A 9,522-nucleotide genomic window follows, 5' to 3' on the forward strand; every position below is an offset into this window, starting at 1 on the left:
CGACCTCCGCACTACGTCCTAAAATAGGCCAAGATGGGCTTGGTAAACTAAGGTCCTTGGCTTCTAAGGCACATGATTGAAAGAATAATGCCTAACCACAAATAACTTGTGTGACATTATTAATCCAACATGACCTCCACCAAGTGAATGGACTCGCAAGTCAACTGGCTAAGGAATACTCCACACCAGTCAACAAGACTACGTCATTCTCCTATCTTAAGGTGCACTCGAGTTCGGGTATAGAACTCATCTCACAAAGATCACCAAAGCAAACAACAATTGTATATCAAGCAATTCAAACATTACAATCAATACAGTTATCCCAAATTGTACAAAAATATGTCAAATAACAGATAAACAAATATCATACAACAAGGGTGAAAAGTAGGCAAAACCACCAAGGAAGGTCTAATGTTGTCCCCAGCAGAGTCGCCACTTTTCTGTAGCGGTGTATTCGTCACTTTATGATTTATTGACTAAATCAAAAGCAAAGCATACAAAGAATCGAGTCGCCACCGCACTTTTATTTATCCTAAGGAATGGCTAAAAAGCGAACAAAAGCCTAAGAAGTTTTACACATAGAAAACTAATGAAAAAGATCAGAGAATCTGGGTAAGGGGTTAATTACGCAATGGGAAGGTGTTAGGCACCCAAAACGTCCTAGGTACTCCTAGGGAGCCCTTTTCACACTTGTTGTATAAAAAAGTTTATTTGTTTATGACATATTGTGCAAACATGATTGGGAAGATGAGAAAAGAATATACAATTTATTATTTTTGTGTTTGAACGGATGAACCCGTTGCCTACGTACCTTCCATGAAAGGTAAGGATCAAAACGCCGTAGTTCGGCTAAAAGATTTCCAAAATATGACTGGGTTCATGTTAAAACAAGAGCACTAAGGCTTTTCATTATCAATGGGAGAAAACTCAACCAAGACCAACAATCCACCATGCGAGGATAGCTTCAACATACTAGTGAGGGGTTAACCCCATAATAAGTATGGAAGACTTACAATCAGCTCACTAAGGATGTGGTGAGATTTACATCAACCACTATGAGAATTGAAACCTATGGCTAATGTATGAAAACATATCAACAATGGACAAAGCCACAAAACAATTGAATGAGTGAAGTTAATTGATTATGAGTATTCACAAAATATGGTCAAAGTATGATTAAGATTCAATTCAAAGAAGTGTATAGAAATGGAGTTTGAAAAGTCAAGGACTTAGGGTCCAGGTTTCTAATTTGAAAAGACATGAAGATGTTTGCACAATAGTATTAAAGTTTTTGAATTAACAATGTGAAAAGGGAGTTTTGGAAACAAAAGGATGTGGATGAAGGAGTGTAAAACTTCTTAGAAAGGTTCACCTCTTGAAATCATATAGAAGATGATTCAAGTGTGTCCTTAGGAATAAGCAAATGAGCAATAACAAATAAGCAAAACAAATGATACCGGATGCCAATTGCTGGACTTACACCAATCTCACAAACAAGGTGGATACCGGATACCAATCAATGGATTTACACCAGTCTCCTAAAACAAACACGGATATCAGATGCCAATAAATGGACTTATTCCAATCTCCTAAAGCAAAACAAAACAAAAGGGTGGATATCGGATGCCAATAAATGGACTTATTCCAATCACCTAAAATAAAACAAAACATGGATATCAGATGCCAATCTATCTGGGCTTACTCTAATCTCCAAAACAAAACAAAACATGGATATCAGATGCCAATCTATCTGGGCTTACTCTAATCTCCAAAGGATGATCATAGGAATACAAATGCCAACAACATGGGCTTACAATTGAATCCTCACATACAACAAACAAACAAAAGCAATAAGCAAAGAGGACATAAGTGGCCAATGAAATGGTCTTATACTCAATCCCTTCCAAATCATGGGAACAATGGCCAATGAATGGACTTACAATTGTCCTCAATGGATCAACAAAGATGTGTCACAAAGATATGAAATGATGATCATGCAATAATGAACAATTAATGATGATAAATGCACAAAGGCACACAATCAAACATGTACGATGAACCAATAAGCAATCAATGATTCAGTTAGCACACACTATATACAAGCAATTAGGCTCAAGCAAGGGTTAGACTTGAAAGTCAACTGGAATGGGGTAAATGGTGCTCTTAACCTTAACATTGAGAGTTAAGGTGAAGCAGATGAAAAGGATATGAGGGGTGTGCCTCATTGCTCTTATCCCTGGCCTGGGAGAGCTTTGAATATCAGAAGGTGTGGGAGTTCAGAAAGTTGGAACTCTCTCCACAAGTTAATGACTCTATAGATCTTGGGTTAAGATCCACAATGCTACAACATGTAATGTGAGAAAAGGGATGACACACAGAATAGTAGGAGATGGACTACACATCTCTTTTATCTACCAATTGCCTTATCAAAAGGGCTTTTCCAGCTTGGGGACAAAGATAAATGATCACAAGCATTGCCTCTTAAGGAGGACTTCAGACAGGTGCCTGGCCAAGTAACAAGCCAGGTCTTCCAGACTACATGGAGTTAGAGACATTATACCTCAATGCTCAAGCTATCAAGCAAATCAAAATCAAGTTCACAATGAACTATAGCAACTAAGGTACCTGAAAACAATCCAACACAATCAGTATACAACTCAAAAAAGAAAGTCAACAGACAACAGACAGTCAACTGTACACAAACAATGCATCAAGCAAAGCACAAGCTCAACTCAAAGGAGATAATCCACCTACAAAACAACTTAATGTTAATCAACATCAATCAAATATCAATCCAAATGAGCAAATGAATCAAACTCCTCAAGGCCATATGCTTATTATCCTGAAAACAAACTCAAACAGGAGAAGCAAACCACTAGGACAAGGCCTAGGGTCAAAGAAGGAGAAAGAATTTAAAACAGAACATGAAAATTGACATGAATCAATATTAATCAATCAAGAACAATATCCAAGTGGTCTCATATCAATAGCATCAACCAATTTCATTTCACAAACAAAGCATGTCAAAGTATGCAAGTTGAAAGCTCATTGAAGTAAACAGAATGAACCAATCCACATCAACTCAAAAATGGTTCAATAAATCTCAAGAAAAATCATGGCTAAACAGAACATATCAAATGATCATCATACCAAAAATCAAGGCATTTGGACAAGTATAAGCATGGAAAATAAATTCATCAAGTCAAAGTAAGCATAAACAAGCTCAAAGGAGGCACAAATTGATACATCAACTTAAGGCAATCCTAAAACAGAGATGACAAGTGATAAATGACTCAAACCAAAGCCAAGACAAACTTCAATTTGTCTATAAAACATGTGCAAAATTTCAAGCTCATATGATAAGGCATAAGCATTTCACAAATCATGGAAGTTCAACACTCATCAAAAGTCCAAACATGACCAACCAGCAAGGAAAATATCAAACAAATTGGAAATGGATCTAAAATTCTACAAAAATTCATGATCAATCCTAACATCCAGAAGTAGCATTATGCAAAAATTCACATCATTTGGCATTTATTTGGCATGGTAAATAAAATCAACAATTTAGGCAAGCCAAGGTGTGACACACATTATCACACCTACATTAATCAGATCATAACTCAACATCCAGAAATGAGAAAAATGCAAACTCAATACCAAAATGTCAATTAGGATGTCTAGTTTAAGCATGTCAATTTTCACATTCATTGGATTAACCATCATCATTTCACAACCAAAATAGCAAGGAAGGTGCAAGATAGCATATGCATGAACAAACCCTAGGCAAATTAAAAATCCAACCGAGCACAAATTCTGTAAAAATATCCAAAAAATAGAAGACATCATGAAGAACAAGGTGTAAGAAATCTCATGTGATTTGGATCATTATTTATGGAGTTATGGATTTTTGAATGAAGAGAAAAAATTAAAAATGAATGAATGAGCATACATGAACATGGAAGGCATAAGTGAATAAAATGCAAAAGCCAATTATTGGAAATGCCTTGGCTCAGATTCGAACCGTGTATAAATTTGAAAGTGGCGCCAGGTTAAACGCCGCGTTTCATTTAATTGAAACGCTGGCCAATGAGAAGCCGACACTTGGACCAACACATGAGTACTAACACCCAAACACATGCAAACACACGGGAAAATGGATCAAATACGTTATGGAATCATAAACCCTAGCAAGCTCATACAGTTCATCGTGTTCATCATCATCAAGAACAAACATGCACAGAAATTCACCAAACATATATCAATCGATTCATCCTTCAACATACATCATCAATCCAGCATTAATTTAACCTAATCCTAACTGTATCAAACGAATCGAGCACAACAAGTTTCACATGCCAAACTTCAAATTGCTATAACTAATTCATTACTGCATGAAAATAAGAGATCCAAAGCTCAGCATAACCAGTGATCAAAGATCTACAATAAGCACATGATTATTTCAAGAATTGGAGCATTCGAAATCTAACCTCAATGAAGATGCAGAGTTGGATTTGTGCAATTCAGGTCCTGGAAATATGAAACAGATGCTCTACACTGCTTGAATAGGTGAAAGGATGAAGAAGAACAGCTCAGTCGTGCTTGATTCGTCCAGAAATTTCAGTTGCCATGGATGATGCAAGGTTCAACAGTCCACGATTCAGCTTGAATTCTTCAAGATCTTGCTTCAACAATCTTCAATTATGCTTGGAGATGATGAACAAACCAAGAACAATGCAAAAGATATGAAGAAAATCGATGAAAAAATTGAGAGAAAATTGAGAGAGAGTTTTTCAGATCTGGAATTTGTGAAGTGTTGTTATGATTTTCTGTTAGGATTAGGGTTATATACCATCTGCTAATGAAGCTAGTTAATCATGATTAGGCTAATGCAAAATCGATTAAGCGAAATGAAGTGTTATACAAATTGGCCAAAACACCCTCACATGTGCATGGCAATAGAATAGTGACCGAGTTTGGCATGAAATGAGTTTCAAAATCTGTTTGGATGCAAATGAAATTGGTTGGAATTGAAAATAATGCATATTTTTCAAATTGCTACTTTCCCTCCAAAATTCAAAATGGAATTCAAGTGAAAATGCCAAAAATTTGTGATGAGAATTGATGAAATGTAATGCATGATTATGATAGTAGAGATCAAGAGAGAAATGTTCCAAAAAGAACCACTCCATTTGGCCTTTTGGTGCAAAAGTTATGCCTTCTTGAAGTTCAAAATTTCTTGGCAATGATTGATCCATAATTCCTTAACCACACATGAGAATTTCATGTTCTTGGACTTTTTGGAAAGGTGAGAGAAAGATATTCAACTTTCATGTTGGACAAAATTTCATTTGAAGCTTGCTTGATGATGTAAACTTGAGGAGAAGACCTTTCCATTTTTGGCAATTTGAAATTACAGGTCACTTACTATTTTTGGAAACTTTTCATCTGACCTCAAATCCTTCAATGTTGATGTTTGACATGTCAAATGAGACTTGTATGGACATGAATGAGGCCTTTCTAACCATCTCCCACCTTCAAATCCATGATTGAAAACACAGTTGACTTGTATTGACTTTTCTAGGGTTTCAGTTGACCTGGCTGTGCTCAGATGAAATCCAAGCCTCTTCCACTTGAGATCTTGATCCAAAATGATGCCATGGTTCATATGAACTCTTGTGAATGATCATGGTGCCCAAATTCTCAGAATGGCCACCATCTATTGGCTCAATGCTTGCCTTTGACTGTCTTGACCTAGTGTTGCTTCATCTGCAAGTAACAAGGTTAGATGACATATTTTTGTACTTTTGGTTAGTGAACAAATGAAAAGCAATGATATACATATGCAAAACATGCTTGGTGATCAAGAACCACTCTCAAAAGATAACCCACCCACAAGGAAGGAAGGCACAAAGATCCTTGAAGCAATGGTATGATATGATATGATGTCATGAGGGATCTTAGGGCCAAAATTGGGGTCTTACAGAGTGCTTTATTGCTGATCAAACGTTGTCCGTAACTGGACAACCATAAAGACAGTTGATGGGTACTCCACGAAGCATGCTGAGGGACATGAGTGACCTAGATGGAATTTGTCCATCCTGCGTAACAGGATAAATGTCTATGGGCCCAATATTGAACTGGACAAGGATGACACGGTCTATACCTTGTGTTCAATATAGACATAAGGGCAAAAGGGTAATTATACACATAATTATTATCACAGAAGGTTTTGTCATATCACATGACATTTTCGTGTCTTAGGTGGCAGTGATGTGTTGCTAGATACCGCTCACTGTTTATTATGTTAAATGCGTGATTTAATATAATTGCCAACGTCGCGAAAACCTACAGGGTCACACATAAAGGGCGAATTGATGAGAGATAGAGTAACTAAGGAACACTGTAAGGTATGGTGCACTTAAGTGGAATACGAAATATGGTAAGGTACCACACGCTTAAGTGATTTTGGGCATATTATAAGATATGAGCCAAAATATACTTAAGTGGGCTTTTTAGCTTGAAGCTCACACAAGTGGTTCTATAAATAGAACCCTTGTGTAGAAGCATTAACACTTTTGCATTTCGTTTCTCTCTCTCTCAATCAAAGCCTTCATTCATAGCAGCTAGCACTGAGATTGAAGGGGTCCGTTCGTGTGGACTGAGTAGAGGCGTTGTCATCGTTCAACGTTCGTGATCGCCACAAGAGGTAACGATTCTATCACTGGTCATGCCCATTCGTAAGGATCATTAAAGGAGAAATTTGAAATTCCGCTGCGCCTTGGATGACAATTCTCCTTCACTCACACCCATTAAAGGAGTCGTCTTAAGCTAAGGGACTTGCCTCCCACTAAAGGAGTAGCTTCAGTTGAGGGAATTGCCCTCAACTGAGGGACTCACCCCCTAACTAAAGGAGTCAACTCAGTTGAGGGACTCGACCTTAACTAGGGGACTCACCCCTATCCACAAAGTTCAGACTAAGGGAAACTTAAAACACTTCGTCTTTTACAAGTCATCATTTTTGAGGGAGTGTGTAATGATATATTTACAATGGGGCCCAAATAAGGTGGCATAGGTCCTCCGTTGGGCACCCTCCCCATGAAACGTTTCCCAAGGTATGTCATTTACGTGGCACGAGGGTTCGTCCTAAGGGGAGACATTGATAATATTGTTTATACAACCCCTAATTGCATGTGCAAAGGCATGCCATGACTCCTTAGGAAATAGGAAATAGTCGTGTCATAACTCCCTAAGGCGTGTCGAAGTTTCCCTCATATATTTATACACCGAACAGTCAGAGAATCTAAGCAATGTGGAACTTCAAACAAATTCCAATAATGCCCTTTTCCAGAACAACTTCATCACTTAACTCAAAAATGTTTCTCAAAGCACTATGGTTAAAAATATGTGAGACAAATAATACACATATTCTATTATATCAATGAGATGTTGTAGTTATTCTTTTGAACTTTTGATAGTAGATTTTGAATGAGTTTATTTTAATTTGAGTTTGGAGTCTTTAATTATTGAATAATGACTTGAATTTGTTTTGATGTTCTTGACACATATTATCTTCAAAGTAAAAAAAATACAAGTGAGAAATGATTAAAAGAAAAGGTTGATATATATATATATATATATATATATATATATATATATATATATATATATATATATATATATATATATATATATATATATATATATATATATATATATATATATATATATATATATATATATATTGTGATAAATTATATTATATATTTGATAAGGGAGAGTTTATAAATAAAAATAAAATGAGATTTGAAATTAAAAAAAGAAAGAATTATTGTTATGTTTAGGGGAGTTTATAAATAAAAATAAAATGAGATTTGAAATTAAAAACAAAAAAGAAAAGAAAAAGAGAAGAAATAAATATTATAACAGAGTAGTATTAATTTAATATAGAAATTTAAAGTTGGCAATAGCATGAGAAAACACGTAAGAGTCATTGCCGGAATAATTGATTAGAGCGAGCGAGAAATTGAAAAGAAGACCGTACAAATAATGACAAATTAATTATTTAAAAACAGAATACGTCGCCTGAGAGATTCGAACTCTCGCGGGGAAACCCCATGTACTTAGCAGGCACACGCCTTAACCACTCGGCCAAAGCGACTCTGTTGAATGCCGATTAGTGCGCTAATTATTACCACTATTAAAACTGCTTGGAAACCCAAATGCACTATTATCATACTATTGTTTTACGCCAGATGATAATGTCATCATACAAAATGTATCCTATCTTATTTCTAACTTTGTACAAATAGTTACATGCTCCAACTTTTTTTTTAAATCACTAGAAAACTATTTATTCTTTAAACAACACAATTTTTAAATTAAATAATCACTATAAAGTTATTTATTTTTTAAATAATGAATTACATGATTGGTTCTTGTAATTATTTTAAACATTTCACTCTTATAAGTTTTTTGTTATATCGTTATTAAATATTTATTTTACAATAAAATAAAATAATTAAACTTAAATCTCATGCCACTCAAATTTTAACTGTTTGAGGCTAGTCGGTTCATTCTCCTATCATTTTAAATAAACTTTTTAAAAGGAGTTTAAACCAATAAAAAAATATAAAATCATTCATCTGATCCATACAACAAATTATTGACTAAGTGTTTTCAAACATAAAAGGAATTGTTAGTGCATAATAAAATATATAGAAAAACCAAATGATAAATAGAATCAATTATTATTCAAACCAAGAAGGATCAAGGATCCCCAATTCCCTACAAATTTTCTGAAATTGTTTTGCGGACAACAATTTTGTTAAAATATTAGCAAGCTGATTTTTAGTGTTCACATATTCAAAAATAACATCGCCTTTTTCAACATGATCCATAAGAAAATGAAGTTAAATTTCAATATGTTTAGTGTGTGAATGTAGAAAAAGAGTCTTAGTTAGGCTTATAGCGCTAGTGTTATCTCACTTAATTGGAACACAACCATGTTTTTGGTTACTTGTGTTTTTAGTAAACAATCACGAGTTTAGTTTACTTAAAAGATTAACTCGAAAAATATCAAAGACAATTTTTGCAAAGATAAATTACACTGAAAAGTGGGTGTGAGTTGGATTTAAACGTTTGGATAACGACAAATTGAATGTGCAAGATAGACTTTGAATAAAGGTAGTAAACGACAAATAAAGTAAAAGAAGTAAATGACATTTAATGTAAATGCTTTGAATACAAAAAGATTTGCATAAAGTTTAAATTGGTGGACGCAGACTCACATGTCTCACAAACCATTTCGCTTTGTGAGTTTGGTACTTTAGTTCTAAAGAGAAACTTATGAGAATTTTCAACCCACATTACAATACATAAGATTGAATTATATATTATTACAAAGAAAATTGTCGACCACAGTTAAACACTATAAATCTGACACGTATCCCACTACTTATGCCTTCATGTTCCAACTTGCCTCCATCCGTATTCAAGGATGTAACTACTGAAACTAATCAA

General features: G+C 34.8%; 1 non-coding gene across 1 annotated transcript; it reads right to left on the reverse strand.

Moving 5' to 3' along the window:
* Nucleotides 1-8,079: 8,079 nt before the first annotated feature.
* Nucleotides 8,080-8,161, reverse strand: TRNAS-GCU (transfer RNA serine (anticodon GCU)). The gene has a single exon. It is a non-coding gene; the product is annotated as a tRNA-Ser (tRNA).
* Nucleotides 8,162-9,522: the final 1,361 nt, after the last annotated feature.

This window comes from Lathyrus oleraceus, chromosome 7 (genome assembly GCF_024323335.1).
Source record: "Lathyrus oleraceus cultivar Zhongwan6 chromosome 7, CAAS_Psat_ZW6_1.0, whole genome shotgun sequence".
Classification (NCBI taxonomy): domain Eukaryota; kingdom Viridiplantae; phylum Streptophyta; class Magnoliopsida; order Fabales; family Fabaceae; genus Lathyrus; species Lathyrus oleraceus.